We start from the raw sequence: 20,848 nt of genomic DNA, 5'->3' as shown, positions 1-20,848 counted from the left end.
GTTTCTAGCATGGTTAGCAACAGGGTTTCGTACGCTCCAAAACTGGAATGAGAAAGAAGCTAATCAAAGAAAAGTGTTTAAATAAGTAGCTTGCAAATTTTAGGGATTTGTTTCTCATAGTTTTATTTTTAGTGCTCGAAATGTAGGGGTGCAGCCACTAGGTGTGTGGAGGTCAGACAACAGGTCTGCAAGTTAGTTCTCTCCTCCTCCTCATGGGCTCCAGGGATAGAACCCAGGCTTGCTGGGGCAAGCACCTTTACCTGCTTAGTCATCCCAACAGCCCCTGTTTATTTTCTTAACCTTGTATTATGTTTGCCTTGTTAAGCTATCTCAAATCTGCGTTTTGAAACATGAAAGCCAAGAAAGACTTTGGAAGAGCCACAGAGGGATTATGTTCACTACCCTGAGGTGGAGTTTTGTAATTCAAACAGAAATTCTTCCCTCTTTCAGACTATAGGGAAACTCTTTTCCCCATCCCATTGGTTTAGTGGCTGAGAACTCAGAATTAGACTGACAAAAAGTTATATTACAGGAGGAAAGGCAGATATCTACTTTATGAGTGTTAATGCTTTTATCCATGTGGGGCTTCCCCGAAAAGTGAAAGGTGGTACAAACATTTTCAACAAAAGGCGGACAATTGTGGAGAAGAAACTACAAAAGGAAAAGGGTGTTGGGGTCTCTGGAGGTGGTATATTGTAGGTCTGTGGCAAGAAATACGTGGGGAGAGAATTGTTTTAGGTTGTTTATACAAATTTATCTGAAGACCAGCCCTTCATCTCTGGGGCTTGGGCGATTATCTGGGCATAGATGGAGGGACATTTATATCCTGCTTTAGGGGAAGGGAAGACGGTGGAGAGTGTTCTCAGTGTTTTTTCTTAAGTGCTCCCATCTCAAAATCATCAGTGTGTCAAAGTGGCATGTCCCTGGGTGGTATGCTTCATGTTATTCTTGCCCTGTGCCTGAACTCAGAGAGGTCCCACAATTCACTGCCAAGTTCCTACAGAAGTCATACTTGTCCTGACAGGTACTGTGCTCCCTAGCTAGGAAGCAGCCACACTTAGGCACAGTGCAAACCTCACCTGCATCCCTGTGACTCAGCCTAGGGAAACAAAGGCCAGGCAGTAGGTGTTAAGGGGGCCCTGGCAAAGGTCATGAGCACCTGCTGAGTGCCTCCCCTTTTTCTGCTGCATACCCCGTTCTCCAGGAAGTTGTCTTCAAATTTGAGTATACCTAAGAATCACCTGGAAGGTTTACTTCAACAGATCGATCCCAGAGCCTTGTCCCCAGAGGGACAGCAGATGTTGGATGCCCAGCAATGTGCACTCCTAATGAGCCCCCCAAGGGGTGACTCTGTTGTGGGAGGAGGAGCAAACAGCTTCTGTGTGTAATGTGTCACTGGAGACGGGTGGGAAAAGACAGCCTATGCTTATGTCTGTTAAGTACACACTAGAAAGAAAATGGCCCATCTTTTCCATACACGGTCAGCATTAGCTGGTATTCTGGGGAAAGACCCCCGGAGACTCAGGCCCCCAGGATCTCAGCCCAGGACCTCGGCCACCCCAATCACCATGCGGAGTCGAAAGCTTGATGCAAACTGCACGAGGCTTTATTGTAGTTGTTTGACGAGCTAACCCCATGTTAGCTCGGGCCTTTCATCCATCCACCATGGCGGGTGGCTGGGAAAGACCTTGCAAAGCGTTTGCATAGAGATCTTATAAGGCAGCATAAGGGGAGTGTCTAGGGGTATGCACAGGCTCAGGATTGGTGTGCCTCCAGGCTTGGAGGGCTTGCCCTGTGTTGATTGGCCAATTGGTTGTTATGGCTCATAGGCCCTCCCAGGGTGGTTGCTATGCTCTGCAAGTCATTGCTGTGCACTTGTCCGTAAAGCACACCCAGAGCCATAAAGCATAGCACCACTAGCTAACTTCTGATTGGTTCCTTGCCATGAGGCAGGCATCTGACCTCCTAGTGACCAAGGCAAGGTCAGGGCAAGCCTGTGTTACTGTCATGGCTTCCAAAAGGGGCAGGTATCTGACCTCCTAGTGACCAAGACAAGATCAGGTAAGTACGTGTTCAACTGTTATGGCTGCCGAAATGGGGAGCTGGTCCCTTCACTGGCTGGAAATTGATGGTGCCCTTAAAAAGAGTCGAAAGGCACTATTTACGAAGGTGTGGGCAGGGATGATGGTGAAGCATGAGCAGGGACCCTCTGCCTACAGGGACCCGGACAGAGCGTGGCTATAGACAAAAGCACTGCCTAGCACATACGAGGCCTGCTCAGGATTGCACAGCAGCATTTGATAAATGGCAGATGGACAGACAGACAAACAAGGACAATAGTTATAGCTCCAAGAAGGTGTGCCAATCAGAGCGTCTTTTGGGAGGATAGGCTGGGCAAGCTTATGTCAGCTCAGGTGTGCCCAACTATTTTTTTTTATTGATTCTTTGTGGGTTTCACATCATGCATCTCAATTTCATTCTTCTTCCCATCCCTTCATATCTACCCCCTGCCCTTGCAGCCTTCCCTCAAAACAAATTAAATAATAAAAAAAAAAAACCCGAAACAACTGACTAACAGACCAGAAAGGAAGGAAGGAAGGAAGGAAGGAAGGAAGGAAGGAAGGAAGGAAGGAAGAAAGGAAGGAAGGAAGGGAGGAAGAAAGGAAAATAGTCTCTTTGTGGAAGCTGTAGTGTGGCCCAGTGAGTCATACAGTTTACCCTTTAGTCCACACATCTTTACTTGTAAGTGTTCATTGCCATGGATCTCTGGCTTCGACTCCACCCTCCATCCTGGGCCCTCACTGGGACTCCTCTTGGATACCCTGTTGTTGCCTTGTGTCATGGAGATCCTGCAGTTTTGGAAACTCCTAGCTACCCAGCGGTGTTAAGGAGGAGACAGAGACATATTGTCATTTCAGGAGGGTTCTCAGTCCATGCTGGAGTCCAAGGTTTATTCGAATATCCTCTTAAAAAGTATCAAGCATCCTTCCAAAAGTAGGGGTAATGGTAGAAGACATCTGAATAGAACTGATATCAAATATTTCCATTAATCCTAGAGATAGTCCCAGAATGCATGTACATAAGCCTCCAGACTTTCTACAAGGGCACTTCGTCTTGCTAGTCCCTTACTAGTTTCCAGGCATGTTCCCCTAGCCCCCACAATGGGTGTGTGTAGGGAGCCGTCCCTGCATTCTCCATTACAATGATGGCGCCTGCATCTGGCAGGCACTGAATGTAAACAAGATTATTGCGCAGGCGCTGGGTAATTTTCCATTCCTTGATCTCTGCCTATTCTGTGGCGTCATATGGCCTGATGAGCTGCAGCCAATCATAGGGTGACACGTCCCAGGCGGCGGCTGCCAGCCTTTATTAGGGGATGGGATTCTTGGCTCGGGGTCTCCGCTCTGGTAAGCTTATGCTCTCCTCTCAAGACGCATTAAAGCTTTACTGCAGAAGGATCCGAATGTCCTGTGTGGTTCTTGCCGGCGAGACTATCGTGCGGGACAGGTGTGCATCCAACCAGGGGCCTGGGTCTATTGTTACACAAACTGGGAACTATTCCCCACCAAGGCCAGGCATCTGGAGGTAATCAGCTGGCTTCTGAAAGACAATGGGAGATTGAGCTCCTGGAATCAAGCTGAGGCTTGCATCCGAAATATCATATTGAGCTGGGCGGTGGTTGCCCACACTTTTAGTCCCAGCACTCGGGAGGCAGAGGCAGGAAGATCTCTGTGAGTTCAAGACCAGCCTGGTCTACAAGAGCTAGTTCCAGAACAGCCTCCAAAGCCACAGTGAAACTCTATCTCGACCCCCCCCCCAAAAAAAAGAAATACCATACTCGATATTTGGGCCCCAACAGTATAGGGCCAGCTTTCCCACTCTTGTGCCACCTAGACCAGCTCTCCAGCCTGCTGCAGGTGGAAAGGGGCATGGTTGGGGGCATCTTTCCCTTACCCATGCCACTGTGGGGGGTCAACCCTATAGGCAGGCTCACCTGTACCCCCAAACAAGGTCAGCTCTACTGTATTGTCCAGGTGAGCTGCAGAGCCCATTCTCTGGAGTGCTGCACTGGTGAGGAAGGAGCAAGGCCAGCTCTCCCACCCTCATGACCTCAGGACCAGCGGTCCCATCCACCATGGGCAGCAAGGGGTGGTCATGGAGGAGAGCATCTCTCATTAGAGCACTCCACCAAATGGCAGATGGGACATATGAGACATATGAGGCAGATTTGACATTGTGACATAATGTTGTCATCTTTGTAGTTGACACTAAAGAACTGTGAAATTTGGCTTTTTTTTTTTTTTAAAGTCCCATAGGGGCTGGCTAGATCGATGGCTTCGTGGATAAAGAAATACCCAGTCTGATAACCTTAGTTCTATCTCCAGACCCCACTAGTAGGAAGGAGAGAACTGACTTGTACAAGTTGCCCTCCCTTGTGTACCAGGTCACTTACATGCCTTCCCTTTCTAAATAAATGTTTTTTTAAAAATTGTAAAGTAAAAAACACCTCACCATATTTGGAGTAAGTTTTCAGTTGTGTGTTGGGCTGCCTCCATATAAATCCTGGGATTTGTGCACCTGCTAGGAGCCTGATGGGGAATTAAATGCAGTTAATTCTCACTCCTCAAAGAAGTTACAAAGTCGTTGCAGGCACTGAATTGCTCAATACTGGGCCATTGTTCCGAAAGTAAATGCAGTTTTGTAGGTCTCTGGTAAGTGAGCTAAGGTCAGTGAGAAATGTCCTAGAGGCAGAAGATTGTGGAATGAAGGGTTCTGAGCCAGTGCTGGGAGCCCAGTTTGGGGCAAGCAGGGATGGTGAGGGACGAAGCCAATGCATAAGGGTGATTACATTTCAGGCTCCAATCTGGGACAGGGTGAGCACCCTCGGGGTTCACTGTAGGGTGGGATTATGTGGAGCTGGCACTAACAAGGGCTCTCAGGATTTGCGGAGAAGAACTAGTAGGGATATTCTAGAACCATTGGCTTCCGGGCTACTTCCTACAAATGCTGGGGCTCCTCTCATCCCTCCCCAGCCTCAGTGGAGACTACACAGTGCCGGAAACTTCTCTCAGTGCCCACACCCACTGTATGCCAGGGAGGCTCTTCTGGGGCATGTGTCCGAGTTGTATCAGGAAAGGTATCCTTGAAAACTGAATGGGGTAAAACTGTGGGGAGGGGCAGGGATGCTGTGAAGGGGCTCCATTCACATTGTGCAAAATGGCCATGTTGCCCTCCTGATGGTCCTGAAGGGATCAGCTCCCCATTTCGGCAGCCATGACAGTAGCAGCGTGCTTGCCATGACCTTGTCCTAGTCACTAAAAAGTCAGATGCCTGCCTCGTGGCAAGGAACCAATCAGAAGTTAGCTGGTGGTGCTGTGCTTTACGGCTCTGGGTGTGCTTTATGGACAAGTGCACAGCAATGACGTAGAGAGCATAGCAACCTCCCTGGGAGGGCCCATGGGCCATAACAACCAGTTGGCCAATCAACATAGGGCAAGCCCTCCAAGCCTGGAGGCACACCAATCCTGAGCCTGTGCATACCCCTAGACACTCCCCTTACGCTGCCCTACAAGATCTCTATGCAGCTGCTTTGAGCTGTCTTTGCTAGCCATCTGCCATGGTGGGTGGGTGAAAGACCCGAGCTAACATGGGGTTAGCTCCTTAAACAACAATAAAGCCTCATGCTGTTTCATCAAGCTTTCAAATCTGCCTGGTGATTGGGGTGACCATAGTCCTGGGCTGAGACCCTGGAGGCCTGAGTTTTCCGGGGGTCTAACAGTCCTAAGGTCAAAGACGTGTTCAGTATCAACACACACCCTCTCCTGCTCAGCACAAAGTGAGGATGTTCAGTAGAAGCTGGAAAGATAGATAGATAGATAGATAGATAGATAGATAGATAGATAGATGAGAAATTCCGTTCCTACTGTGGAGGCTGGGCTTCCGGGGCGGGGGTGGGGGTGTAGGTCATGTTCCTGAGTTTGCTACATCCTCCCTGCGTACCCAGTTCGCACTGGTCCTTCTCATAACCATGAACTCATTTTATAATTCCAACAACCCTGACGGGTGGGTACTGACTGTCCTTTAGGTGAGTGAATGAAACTGTGGGGCCTACAGAAGCCCAGTCACCCACTGCAAACTCCATGTTGAGCAAGAGGCCTAACTGGAGTGTAGCCTTACCTGGTGCCTCTGCCTCCAGGCTGTCTTCTCCTTCTCTCTCACTGCTTTCTCTTCTCTTTTCCTCTTCCTTATCTGTAAGAAGAAAACCTTTTTGAAAATGTTACTGCATTCACTTTTTTATTTATTTTAATGTAATGGGGGTGAGGGTTGCACTTCATAGCCCTGGCTGGCATTCTACCATGGAGTTCTGGGGACTGAACTCCAGCTCCTCAGGTTTTCACCTGTTGGGCCATCTCACTGGCTCAAGAAAAGCCCTTCTGAGACCAGGTCCTACCTGGAGGTAGAGGCAAGATGACAAGAGTGAGTGTGAGGCCAGCATGGTCCACCAGCCAGACTCTGTTAAAAAACAAACAAACAAACAAATAACCAAACCAAACAAACAAAAACCCCACACTCAGCCCAGATCCTCTCTGTCTTGAATATGCCTTGGTGGAACTCTCCTACAGGCAGAGGTGGGCCTTTGGTTTTTTGGTGAATGACGGGGCGCTCACATCTTCCAATCACTTCCTCATTCCTAGTGAAAGGCCCTTAGATTGAGGAATGATGGGGAGCTGGTCCCTTCACCAGCTGTGTGGGAAGGTTCTGCGAGATGACAGTCTGCTTCAGCCATGGGTTAACACAGGTTCAGAGGAATTGAATGACACCTGAAAACTATGCAACCTTACCTTGAAACAAAATAAGAAAGCATTTCTCCACACTGGCCTCTTTTCCCTGGAGGTAGCAAACAGTTACAGCTTTTACTGAAAAGATTCTACAGCTAAAGTCAGGTTCAAAGGCCCATGATCAGCTAGCAATGCCTGCCACGAGTCAGGAAAGATAGAAATGGAGTGCCACATGCTTGGTGCTTATTGCCCCAGCTTACCATAACTTTTCAAAAGATTTACAGCATTTCTTACTTTGAGAACGATGATAATTTTCCCAAAAGCATGGCCTGGCTCAGGGCTGACGCTCTGTACAGAGAGCTAATAGAATTTATTGTGCAACTATTATCCATCAGGCATTGGGCCAGGCTATATAGCTATATTTGCAGTCATTCAAGTTGCCTCTCAACAAGCATTCAGATTGAAGAAAACTTAAGCATGACCTTAGGCACATGTTGGGAAAACACACCTCCTTTGTACATGGGTCTGGATATCAGAATTTTAAAGATCCTAGCAAAGATTTCTTAGATGTCTTTCTGATTGCGTGTTTGTGCCTTCAACACTTTCACAACGATTTTCTGCCCCTCAGTAAGGAGGCATACCCTATCCTGTAACAGGTACCCATAGTACTCATGGGGTCACAGTAGGCCCTGATGACTGCCTCTTTGTTTTAGACCATTTCATAGGGACTTTGGGTTTTATGACATGAACAGTGGAAGTCTGCCTGCCTGGGTGCACACCACATGTGGATTTAGGTGCTTTCCCAGCCTTCTTGGTGTAAAGGTAAACAATCCTATTACCCGGGGTTCGAGACAGCCAGGTTTTGTTAGAGGCTATATTGTAGGAAAGCCTACGAGAGTTTGTCAAATGCTGGACCATTCGGAGTGCCTCTTAGCACCGTCCCCAGAAGAGGAAAAAGAAACTATTTCTTTTGTTTAATCAACAGTCACTATTTACTAACTGATCATATTATTATAGTAACATCATAGTAGATATCTTTTTTTGTTTGTTTGTTTTGTTTTGTTTTGTTTTTCGAGACAGGGTTTCTCTTGTAGCTTTGGAGCCTATCCTGGCACTCGCTCTGGAGACCAGGCTGGCCTCGAACTCACAGAGAACCGCCTGCCTCTGCCTCCCGAGTGATGTGATTAAAGGCGTGTGCCACCAATGCCTGGCTCATAGTAGATATCTTTAACATGAGCAGTTCAAACACCTTTGGTCCACAGTTTTCTGTGAGAGAGACAGTCTGGCTTTGTAGCCCTGACTGGCCTAGAACTCACTATGTAGACCACACTGGTCTCAAACTCAAAAAGATCTGAGTGCCTCTGCCTCCCAAGTGCTGAGATTAAAGGCCTGCATCATCACTGCCCAGCCATTAAAAAAGGCTTTTAATATATACACTTTTGTGTTGATACATTATTTATGATTTATTAAAATTTGCTTGAGGATTCAGAAAACAAAGCCAGCCTCAAGCTATAGAGCTCAGGCAGTGATGTTACTCACCATTAATCCCAGGACTCAGGAGAAAGGCAGATGGATCTCTGAGTCCAGGACCACCCAGGGCTACCGGAGAGTGAATCAGAGCTCATGCCTTTAGTCCCAGGATTTGAGAGGTATAAAAGGTAGAGGTATTCAGTCTGAGAATTAGTCTCAGGATGAGTCTCTAGCTACCCCGAGGATAGCAGTCTGAGTGAATCTGAGGAGCAGTGAAGTTAGGAGCAGTTTGAAGATTGCCCCATTTCATCTGAGGTAGAGGTGAGAGCCAGTGGCCAGCTGCTTTGCTTTCCTGATCTTCAGCTTGAAGCTTGAACCCCACCATCAGTCTTAGGGTCTTCTATTTTTCGTGTTACACACTTTTGCCTTCTGAGATGGCACATGGCAGCTGCTTTTGTGTGTGTGAATATGTAGGTTCATGGAAAGGCAGTTACTAGTACTTATAAGCAAAAAGCCACATGCTGACCCCAAAGACAAGGTGTTTTTCATGTTCTGATCAGCCATGGTCATATATGGGACACCACCTCTGTCCAGGGAGGAGGCAAGGGCGATGGCTTCAAGTGTAGTATGTAGGCCAAGTGTAGTGATATATTATTTATGAGTTATTAAAGCTCACCTGAAGATTCAGAAAGTCAGCCACAAGGCATAGAAAAGCCAGGCACACACCTTTAACCCCAGCAGCCAGAAGCCAGGAGGTGGTGGTACACATCGTTAATCCTAGGACTCAGGATTAAGAGGTAGACAAATCTCTCTGAGTTCAAGGCTACCCAGGGATACACAAAATTCAATCAGTCTAAAAGAGTAACAGATCACACGCCTTTAATCCCAGCACTAGAATGGTATAAAAGGTAGAAGTAGAGTCTTCAGTAGTCAGGAGGAGGCTTTCACATTGAGGACAGGAGCATTCATTCTCCAGCCACATTAAGGATAGGAAGACATAGTCATTCTCCAGTCATACTGAGGAGAGGCAGCAGTTTGAGGTTTGGTGAAGAGCTGGTGGATCAGCCCTTTCAGCCTGAGCTAGAGGTGAGAGCTAGTGGCCATCTGCTTTGCTTTTCTGAACTTCAGCTTGAAGCTTGAACCTTAATATCAGTCTCTGGGTCTTTTATTTATCGTGTTATAGCCAAGCTATCAAATGAGATGATCAGAGAACCATTGTGCCTGTGACAGTGACTGCAAAGGGTCAATGTTGCTTGGTTTGAGCAATAATAGAAAGGAGATTTCAGATCAAAACAGGGTAAGTCTGAAGGGCTCCGAACTACTTCTTCAGGTGTGTGTGCGCGTGTGCTCTCTCTCTCTCTCTCTCTCTCTCTCTCTCTCTCTCTCTCGCAGACACACACACACACACACACACACACACACACTGCTTTCCTTGGCTGCCTGGGACCTTCAGATGAGCTCTGGTGGGAGGACAGGCAGTGTGGTTCAGGGACATGTCAAGCACACATTGGAGAAGTTTCGCAGTTCAACTCCTATTTCAAGCTGGTTTCCTTGGAATTCTGGGAACAAATCTCAGTAAAAAGAGGCTCAACCAGGGCTCTGCTGCTTTGCCTCTGGCAAGTGCTGCTATAGGTATCAGTCCTTGCCTTCTGGCACCTTCAGCTGCGGATACATCTCCCAGCATGCTAAGTTATATGGCCCATAACCTGCTCTCTCCTGCTCAAGGGAAGTCATTGGAAGGGTTGGCTGCCTTGACTACACCCACACTTCCTCTTTGTCCTCACCCTATTTTAGGTTAGGAAATCTTTGGTATTAAAGGGAAAGGTTGGTTGTTGTGTTTTGAATGAGCCCCTCACTCACACAGAAGCCCTAACAAACATGCCTGTACACAAAGCTACTCAGGAAGCTAAGGTGGAAAGGTTGCCTGAAAACAGGAGCTTCAAGCCAGACAGACACAGGGGATCCAACGATAAACACACAAACCTCATGTTGAAATGCAAGCATTGTGACATTGTTGAAATAGACTTTTAAGAGATAATTAGGCTAGGAGGGAATTTGTCAGTTGGTTACAGGAAGGAGTCTGACACTCTCCATGTCTGCAGTTGTTCTGGTTTCCAGACTAGAACTGTCTGCTTTGGGATGCCTCAGCAAGAGGCCACTGGCAGATGCCAGCCCCTGGATGTTGCACTTCTCAGCCTTCTGAACTGTGAGCCAATACATTCAGCTCATTGGCAACTCCCAGTCTGTGGGGCTCTGTTCGAGAGTCACAGATGACTGAAGCAGTGTGGTCAGCAGCTGTGCGCTGGGCCAGAGCGTTCTTACTTTTCCTGAAGAGCAATGAGCACACACTAGCCTAGGGAGAGTGTGTGTGTGTGTGTGTGTGTGTGTGTGTGTGTTTAAGTATGTGTGTGTGTATGGTGTGAGAGAGAATATGTGCATGTGTGTATGTGTGTGTGAGAGTATATGTATGTATTTGTGTGTTCATGTGTGTATGTGAGTATGTATGTGTGTATATGCATGTGTGTGTGTGAGACAGTATGTGTGCTTGTGCATATGTGTGTATGTATCCATGCATGTATGTGTATGTTTGTGTGTATGTGTATATATGTGTGTATGTATATGTTCATGTATGACGTGTGTATGCATGTATGTATATGCACATGTTTATGTGTATATATGTGTATATGTGTACGCATGCATGCATGTATGTGTATATGTTTGTGTTTGTATGTGTATGCATGTATGTATATGCACATGTTTATGTGTATATATGTGTATATGTGTACGCATGCATGCATGTATGTGTATATGTGTACGCATGCATGCATGTATGTGTATATGTTTGTGTTTGTATGTGTATGAATGAGAGAGAGAGAGAGAGAGAGAGAGAGAGAGAGAGAGAGAGACAGATGGACAGACAAGACAGAGACAGAGAAACAGAGACAGACAGACAGATACAAAGAGAAATAAGAACAAGGACAGGGATAGAGACAGAGAGACTCTTTGGAAAAGAAAAATACTGGATATGAAAAAATCAGTAAATTCGTTAAAGGTTATCCCAGTGATACAGGAAATTTTGGGGGTGTCCTTGAGAGTGACAGACCATTTCTTGGCTCTTGATGAACTAAGCCCAGGAGTTGGGGTGCTGGGTGCTCATATAATGAGCCAGTGGTTTTTAGGGTCTCACTCCACAAATTTGAAGAATGAAATTCATGGATCCCAGAGGCTGAATTTTAGAAAGAAATCTATTATAGATTCCTACAAGGGAATTTGAGAGAGAGAGAGAGAGAGAGAGAGAGAGAGAGAGCCCTATACCACAGGAGCAGGTCCCTGGGAGTGGGGTACCACTGAGGGCCACTGGTTTAGAGTTAGTAAGACTTTACTTGATGATATTCAGAGGGAGTATGAACTGTAGTTCCCAATTACAAGGAGTCTGGGTACCTCTCAGTTTTAGTCATATTCTTACATGTGGTTTCCAGGAAAGAGGATTCATTTAGGGAGAAGAGCAAGAAATCAGACCCCACGCCTTTTCATGCATCTGTAGCCTCTCAGGTAGAGCTAAAAACACTTTGGCTTAAACACCTTCAGCATCTTTGGCCTCTAAGGATGGCGTTGTCCAAGGGGACAAGGACATTTTTGGTGTTTATTCAGGAGGTTGGGGGGTTTTTCACTTTTGGGGTCCTCTACCCTAAACTGCTTAGCCAGTTTCTATCTCCTGTTCTCGAAGCCAGGATGTCATTATTGGTTTCTACTGTGCTGGATTTGAATGAAATTTTAAAAAGAGAAACACTTAGGGAAACAGTATAAATGCTTTCTGATTTTTTAAAAAAAACATGGTTGGGTTTTCAAAATCACAGTTGCTGAATTGTGCTTTTAATTTTTTGGCAGGGTCTCACTCTGTAGGAAATCTCACCAATAGAATGGATCAGAGAGAAGATAAACCATCCAAACTTGAAGAAGAACAATCCAATGCAGACAACAATAAAATATTTAGAAAACACCAGTGAGAATTCCAAGACATAAGTGATACTTAGAAATGACTAGATATGCTGAGCCATCTCTCTATGTTTTATTAACTTTAAATTTTTTAAATGCCAATGAGACAGGAAACAGCCAGGGAGAGTACATTGGATAATGGAAAAACTGCTGAATTAAATCAGCCTGGATACTTTAAAGATGTGTTGACCTCAGAATGGAAACCAAGATATGTGTTATGTTAGGGAAGAGGTTTGGCTTTTGTTTCCACAGGAGGAGAAAAATTATGGATACTATCAAGATTGATAAAGATTAGATTCAAACAGGAGAGACCTCTTGGTTAGGAGAGGTGATATTCATCAAATAGCAAGGCCTTTCAACCTGCCAAAAAGAGAAACTCCACAAAGTTAAGGTTGGGGCAGAGTTTTGTTTTGGTTTTCCAGGAAAAATAAAAGTATCCAAAAAAAAAAAAAGAGAGAGAGAGAGAATCTGAAGACCACTGGACGCATGGGACATACGAAGAAGAAGAGTGAATCATCCAGAGAAAATGCCCCAAGAAAAAGAACAAATTGGCCTAAATGTATAGCACACTTCCAATAGGATAAAATTTCATAAATCTTCCCAAGTATTTTTCTCTACTGTGTCTACAGACACATAAGACAAATGGTCTTTTTGTATTCCCAATTCAATTAAAAATTAAAGCTGGCTTTGGAATTGGATTGTGGCTCTCACCTTCTCTAAACCCAAGTATGCTTGTTAAAGGAAAAACTGAAATCTCTGTCTCATGTCAGAAGAGCCACCTGGTATGGGACAGAAGAAAAACCAAAGTTAGAGACTATTCTGTGGCCACTAATCTCATAATCTCATAATCCTTTGGTTTTATTTTGACTCTTTAAAACTTTTCTTAAGGTATAAATATTATCTCAAAATTTATGATTAATACATACATATTTAAACCTTTTGTCATGATATTAATGGTCGTATAGTGTACTAAGGATTTCATCTAGCTTCCTGTACATGATTTCAGGTATGAGTCTCTCACAGGTAGCTAAAAATTAAGTTTTTGTGCTCTGGATGTATATAACAAATATTGATCCTTTAACCTCTTTAAGATCTGCTGCATATGACACTTAAAACGTTTAAGTTTCTGGCAATGAATCCTGATCATTCCTAACAGTGACCTTTGAAGTCTCCAAAAGGATATTGGGGCCCCATAACAATGAATCTGCCTGGATTGTGGTAATGCCACTAAGCTGACAAACACTACCACCCAAAGATCAGCTTTGAACTGCAAACTACTCAGAACAGCTTCAAAGAAGTTAGTTAAGATGGTCCAGCCTCGTAGACTACTCCAGCTAGAACTTCAGATAACACCAAGACTGGAAAGATTTTTGCCAACTACGCATCTGAGAGAGGGCTAATTTCCAAAATATATAAAGAATTCATGAAATTAGATATCAAGAAAAAATAACCCAAATAAAAATGAAGTACAGATCTAAACAGAAAATTTTCAATATAGTAAACTCAAATGGCTGAGAAACATTTAAAGAAATATTCCAGCCGGTGTTGGTGGCACACGCCTTTAATCCCAGCACTCAGGAGGCAAAGGCAGGTAGATCTCTGTTAGTTCTGGCTCCAAAGCTATACAGAGAAACCCTGTCTCAAAAAACCAGAGAGAGAGAGAGAGAGAGAGAGAGAGAGAGAGAGAGAGAGAGAGAGAGAGAGAAATATTCCTTAGCCCCCAGGGGAATGCGAATCAAATCTACTTTGAGATTTTTATCTTACACATGGAAGAATGGCTAAGATCAACAAGTTACTTCTCGTGCTGGTTAGGATGGGAAGTAAGGGGAACAAACACTCATACATTGTTGGTGGGAGTGAAAACTTGAACACCCACCATGGAAATCAGTGTGGCAGTTCCTCAGGATGATGGAAATCAATTTATGTCAATAACCATATATTCCACTTTTGGGCATATGCCCAAAAGATGAATCATCCTACCACTTGTTCAACCATGTCCATTGCTGTTCTCTTCATAATAGCCAGAGATTGGAAGTAACTTAGATGCACCTCGACAGAAACATGGATAAAGAAATGTGGTACATTTACACAAAAGAGTATTACTCAGCTGTTAAAAATAAAGGACAGCATGAAATTTGCAGGAAAAGACATCAAACTAGAAAAAATTACCCTCAGTGAGGTATCCCATACCAGTAAGACAAATATGGTGTGTATTCACTTATAAGTGAATATTAGCTATTAAGCCGATGATGACCAGCTATAATCCAAAGACTCACAGTGTGTATGCATAGAGTAAGGCAACAGAGGGAGCAAAGAGTTCTCATTAGGAAAAGAAATATAATAGTTATGGGGTGGGGTCTGGAAGGAGAGGATCAATGAGGGAAGGGAATGGAAGAAGAAGTAGTGGGAGGAAATGTGGAAAGAGCTAGCTGCAATACAGAATATTTGGGGGTGGTGTAGAAGCCTAAAGCAGTAGAAACCTTCTAAAATATATTCATATATCAATTAGATCTAAACAAAATCATCAAATAATGGGGGAGACAGAGGCCCAACTGGCCATGTCTTGTCACCAAATGAAGCTTCTAGTACCTAGATTAAATTACATCTAAATGCACTGTTGGACAAAGGGGCCCAGTGGAAATCCCCAAACAATAAAGGCTGCTGCCAAGACAATAGGTTGTTGTCCTCAAAGTGAAAGAAAGGCCCCACTGTAGAAGACAGCACCCACACCACCATTGAACATGGGATGTTGAGCTGGTGCTTGCATAGAGCAGTGTCTCAGTTGCAGGAAGGTACTCTGCACACTATCAAAAGAGAAATGTAACCACTAATCTGTAGTGATACATTATTTATGATTTATAGCTCTAAGTACCTATATTAAAAAATTAAAACAGGCCAATCAAATTACTTGCAACTAAATATTTCAGAAAAACCAAAACAACACAAACCCATATATAGTAGACAGCAAGGAGCAACTTAAAAAAAAAAAACAGCAGAAATTAGTTAAATAGAAATGAAGGAAACAGTACAAGTCAATGATCTAAGAGTTGATTCTTTGAGAAAACAAACAAGATTGACATACCTTTGGCCCAACTAACCAAAGAAAGAAAAAAAAGCAAGCAAGCAAGGACCCAAATGAACACAATCAGAAATGAGCAGAGAAACTCTACAAGGAAAGCCAAAGAAATCTAAAATATTACAAAGCAAAACTAAAACTTGTGATTAGGTTGGAAAATATAAAAAATAGGCAAAATCAGAGCCTACCCTACAGTGGGCAGTGTAACCCCTGGGCAGGTGGTCCTGGGTTCTATAAGAAAGCAGGCTGAACAAGCCATGGAGAGCAAGCCAGTAAGCAGCACCCTTCATGGGCTCTGTATCAGCTCCTGCCTCCAGGTTCCTCCCTGTTTGAATCCATTAATGATAGACTATGATTTGAAAGTGTAAGCCAAATAAATGCTTTCCTCTCCATTTTGGGGAGAGGGGAATGGTGTTTACCATAGCAATAGAAGGCAAACTAGGACACCAGGTGGAGAAACAACAAAAAAATAAAACCACGGGCCAATGTCCTTGATGAACATATATTAAAAAATCTCAATAACATACTTGTAAGCTGAACACAGGCATATAGCAAAAAGATTTTCCACCATGATCCCAGAGATGCATGGATGATTCAACATATATAAATCAATAAATGTATTATATAAATGGGCTTAAAGATAAAAATCACATGAAAATAGACTATATATATACATACATATATAATATATATATATATATATTATATATATATATATATATATCCCTTGACAAAATCCAATATGCTTTTGTGATAACAGTCCCAGAGAGAGAAAGACTGGATGAAACATACCTCAACATAATAAAGGCCATATGCGACAAGCCTGCACACAATATCATCCTGAATGGAGGTCAACTTGAAGCAATCCTATTAAATCTAGACATGAGCAGGATGTCCACTATCCCCACTCCTTTCTGATACTGTGTGCTGAAGCACGACTTGGAACAATAAAATAGGAGACAGAAATAAAGAGAATATAAGTAGGAAAAGAAATCAAATTATCCTACTAAATATAAGGCATGGGCTAGAGGAATGCTCAGTGGTTGACAGCACCTACTGTTCTTGCAGAGGACCCATGTTCGATTCCCAGCACCCTCATCAATCAGCTCTCAACTGCCTGGAACTCCAGCAGGGAGCTGACCCTTTCTTACCTCCTTGGGCACACACACAAACACATGTTACATACATGTAAGTAAATAATAAAAAAGTTTAAAAATGTATAGAGCATAACTGGCTTTGGGCAATTTCAACTTCCCCTTTATTTTCCCTAATATAAGGCTTGAAGTCATAAGATCTCACCCTAAGGAGGAAACCTTGTCTTAACCCCTGCGTGGTAGGGCAGGAGTTCTGTCAAATGCTTGGGTTGTTCTCTCTGTACATAGTAACTCTTCCTTTTTGTGGCTATTTTGATCTGTTCACTGTCTGGGGGCTGTTTCTCCAGAAACTTTAAATATGAACAGGAGCTTAGAAAGGTTTGGGGCAGGTCGAAATGCCCCTCTTGCTGAGACAGCCATAGTTTTCAGTTAAATGGCCTGTCACCAAGTTCTAAAAACTCCACAAACCTCATAATGTCTTGGAAACTAGGCCCCGTGGGGTCATACACAGAGTTTATAACTGGACAGAGAGCCAAGGAAAGAGCTCCAGTGATACAGGGAAGGTGAGTTCCCTTACACTTAAACACTCGATTCTTGCAAATGTTTTACTAACCCTTTTTCTCTTTGATACTAAAGAGGGAGGCATAAAGAACATGTCTATCCCCAGTGGTGCCAGGGCAAGACCATCTGCCTGACTCACTCAGGAGCATCCCCTCCCATCCCCCCCCCATCCGAGAATCCTTTGCTGGGAGGAGCTGTTGAAGGCTGTGTGCTCAAGAAAGATACTATACTATTAACGACCGTGGTTGGGTAGAGTAAGGGGGGGGGGTTGTTTTCTTCTTAAATCAAATCCAGAAAAAAAACAAACAGAAGCAGACAGCTGTTGCCCTTTCTGTTGAATGACCGCACCCTTTGCCTTGATGATACAGATTATTTTAAAAGCCTCTTGGGATGAGAGCTGAGCAACACTTTGGTCTTCAAGTCTCTACCTCGTTCCAGTGTGCGGGGTCACGGAGGTACAGAGATTTATAACTCTATCTGTAGAATAACTATGGTAGACTGCAAATGTGGGCAGACAGTGAGGGCCAGGCTGTGAGTATAAACAGAGAGCTGCTGGCAGCCTTCGCTACACTCCTACAGGATGTCCATATATACGATTCGGTTCCTTCTGCAGCCCTTTTAAAGAACTGGCAAAAGCTGGTCAGGGGCAAGTCCTGGCTTCATGAACCCGGTGAAAGGTTCAGGCATTATGCTGGCCTGCCCCTGTTACCTGGTGGAACAGGCAGTACCCTGGTCAGCCCAAGGTTCCATGGGAATTAAGTCTGCACGCAGGTGCAGAGGACCCCTTTAAAAAGACAGATCCTGTAACTGGAGGCCACTATCTGATATAGAAGTAGTCTTTTGTCTCTCTTGCACCTTTCCCTTCTTGTTTTTGTAGCAGTAATCTAAACATCTAAAGAATTCCTCCTTTCCCGTCATCAGCCTTGGCAGCCGGTAACTCTCTCTCTTCTACCCCAAGCCTCTTCGTACAGCCCAGGACCGGCCCTGAGACCCAAGGTAGCCAAGATTCCCACAGAACTGGGATATCATACACAAAGACGAAGGCCCTTAAAGCTGGTTCTCTGGGATGGTCATAGCTTGAATGGTCTTGCTATGTGGTCCAGCTGGCCTTGAATGCGCTGCCTTCTTGGTTCTGTCTCTCAAGTGCTAGCATCTCAGGTGTGTACTACTACACCTGGCCATTCCTAAGTTCTAGTACTAAGCATTTTCAGTTCTGTGGTGACAGGCCTTCCATTTCCCTCAGTAACCAGGTTCAAGTTTCTGCCACTGGAAACCAGCAGACAAAGGATGTCCACTGACCCCACCCATCAGCCTCCCTGAGGTGGGCAGAGTTCCCATTCCCAGAAGAAACCTCTTCCACACCCAAAGATGCAGAACCAGCCAACGCTGGAGCAAGCGTTTGGTTCAGAGTCCAGAGCCCCAGATGTCTCCTGTGTGCTCTTCATATCACCAATCAGTGTCCAGCCTGTCCAGGTCAAGCTGCTTCCTTTGGTCCTTCACCAAATGACCACCCACACTGAAGCACAGGCAGCCCCCGCGCCCCCTAGTGGCGGGTACCTTAGTGACACAGAAAGTAGACTGATGCGCAACCTTGAAACTCTGTCACTCAAAATCCAACTCCGTCCAACATCCTTGTCCCAGTTAGGGCTTTTATTCCTGTGAAGAGACACCATGACCATGGCAACTCTTATATGAAAAATATTTAATTTGGGTGGCTTGTTTACAGTTTCAGCGGTTCAGTCTATTGTCATCATGGGGGGGGGGGCGGAGGTGGGAATGGGGGCGAGCAGGCAGACCTGGTCCTGGAGAAGTAGGCAACAGGAAACGATCTCAGTGTCACACTGAGGGAAGCTTGAACAAAAGAGACCTCAAGGCCCACCCTCACAGTGACACACTTCCTCCAACAAGGCCATACCAAAGCTACACCTCCCAATGATGCCACTCCCTTTAGAGGCCTTTTTCTTTCAAACCACCGCAAGCCTCGTGGCAATCCAGGCCCTCTGAAGACCAAAACCTGACCTCGGGTTTCTTTGTCTCCTTCTCATGCGGGGCGCTCTAGGCACAGAGTTCCCCATCATCCAGCCCTCCCCGTCACTGCTCATTCCCACCATCACCCCGCCTCATGAATGACACTTAGCTTCCACCTGGAACGCCCCTTTCGAGCCTGGTAAACCCCTGCTTCACCTTTCCAGACTCCAGAGAAGCCCATTTTCTCTTGGCCCTTTCACCCCTCCTGCCCCACAAAACCAAGACCCCCACATGTCTCTCCCAGACAAGAATCTGGGGTTTGCCATCTGATGTCAGAGCAAACATGGACATGGTTCACTACGACCACGGGATCTCACGTTTTCTTTTTCTCTCTGCTCACCTTGGGAGCAGAGCTGTGTCTCACCGATGAGCAAGCTGTTTGCCATGGGTGGGCTGCTGCTTGAGCGTGGCAGGAAGGAAAAACAGGCCCGAAGGGCTTCCAGTTAGGTACTCCCAGACAGCCTGCATCACTCTACCTCACACTGCCCCAATGTCACCGGAACCTAGGCAGTGGCTTTTAGTTAGGACGACACTTAGCTATGACCCTGCCAACCCATGCGTACCTACCTGGCTTCTTCCTTCAAGTACAGGAAATTCAGCGGCACCAGCCTTCCTTCAGCTTAAGTAAGCTACCAGGCTCTGAGCTAGCAATTCCGTGATTTTTTTTCTTTCTTCCCATTTTACAGATAAGGACGCTGAAGCTCAGAGGGGGAGATCATTTTGTGAGATGGTACAAATAATAAATGGTGAGAGCTGAGATTCAGGGCCAAACGTTAGCTAGTCCCTTCATGAAACGGGCCTGGGGCGCTAGGGAGTGTCCAATAGGTGGCAGCAGAGAACCAGCCAGTGGCCTGGGAGGTACGTGGTGCGAGTTCCCACCTGGGAAAAAGGCAGGGCTGGCAGTCAAGCTGGGGTGTGGGCACTTTCGTGGACCGGCTCTCTCCGCCGTGGCTAAGCACATTCTGTGCGAGCACTCAAGGGCGCTACCTTATTAACTCTCACGATCAACCTGTGCAGATCAGAGCTCAGACGGAAGAGATGAGCAGCAAGCCAGGCCTTTTGGATTGCAGCCTCAGCTGTTCATTGGAGAAGAAAAGGCAATCAGTCCCTTGGAAGTAACAAGAATAGTTAGTGGTGCTTGGGCCTGGCTTGGGCTGGCTCCAGCATGCTTGAGGCCAGTCCAAGGACAATGACTAAGACCTAATCAGAGAGGACTTCCCGGAGGTTGTGTGAGTCCAAGAAACAGGATGTGGTAGGATTTTTTTTTTTTTTTTTTTCAGGCTGAGGTTCCCGGAGCACCCGCACAAAGATCATTTGGGTACTATAACTCTAAAGAACCGGGGTACCCCAGAGGAACTAAAACCCCCAAAGACACGCCTGTAGAAGATCTGGTGATGGCTGCTTCCTTGGGTTTCACAAAACAAACGACCAGGAGAGTGGCAGCACCATCAGCATGCTGCATCTGTCCATAGAGACCGTTGGTGGGAAGAGTTGATGTCCCCACCCTGGAAGAATGCCAGGGCAGACTCAAATTCTCTGAATCGGCTCACACCACCAGAGGATGCGACTGAGACCTGGGAGCTTGACTTTGCCCCCCTTCCTTCGTGGTCTCAGTGGTCTTGCCCTAATCATCCAGGCACCCTGATTGTTTGTAGAGTCCCCCGGGTGCAAACGTCGGATTCCTAAGTTCAGAACTGCAGCTATCTTTGTAGATCGTCAATTACCACTAGTTAGATCACAGACATAACCCTGAGGTTTAGATTGAAGTTGCTGCTTCCAGATGTGACAATACTGGAGGCCTGGCATCCCTCCCAACTGTTACACAAAATCTCCTGACACAAGCC

The 20,848-nt window shown here is 45.4% G+C and overlaps 2 long non-coding RNA genes across 4 annotated transcripts in view; one reads left to right on the top strand and one right to left on the bottom strand.

Moving 5' to 3' along the window:
• Positions 1 to 12,943, top strand: part of LOC113839482 — a 35,441-nt gene extending 22,498 nt beyond the window's left edge. For both annotated transcript variants that reach the window (XR_004769007.1, XR_004769008.1), the window contains one exon: positions 12,138 to 12,943. This is a non-coding gene — a long non-coding RNA (uncharacterized LOC113839482). The remainder of the gene's footprint in view (positions 1 to 12,137) is intronic.
• On the bottom strand, positions 3,369 to 20,492 carry LOC113834744. 2 transcript variants are annotated; one of them, XR_003483517.2, is made up of 4 exons: positions 19,572 to 20,492; positions 6,178 to 6,249; positions 4,513 to 4,589; positions 3,369 to 3,600 (listed from the first exon to the last, which is right to left on the bottom strand). It is a non-coding gene; the product is annotated as an uncharacterized LOC113834744 (long non-coding RNA). The 2 variants fall into 2 exon arrangements; XR_003483516.2 differs by lacking the exon at positions 4,513 to 4,589 and having other exon boundaries at positions 19,572 to 20,213.
• Between the last annotated feature and the right edge of the window lie 356 nt (positions 20,493 to 20,848).

The sequence above is a fragment of the Cricetulus griseus genome, chromosome 3 (genome assembly GCF_003668045.3).
Source record: "Cricetulus griseus strain 17A/GY chromosome 3, alternate assembly CriGri-PICRH-1.0, whole genome shotgun sequence".
Classification (NCBI taxonomy): Eukaryota; Metazoa; Chordata; class Mammalia; order Rodentia; family Cricetidae; genus Cricetulus; species Cricetulus griseus.
The sequence above is the reverse complement of the archived record's forward strand: the minus strand, read 5'-3'. Positions and strand labels throughout refer to the sequence as shown.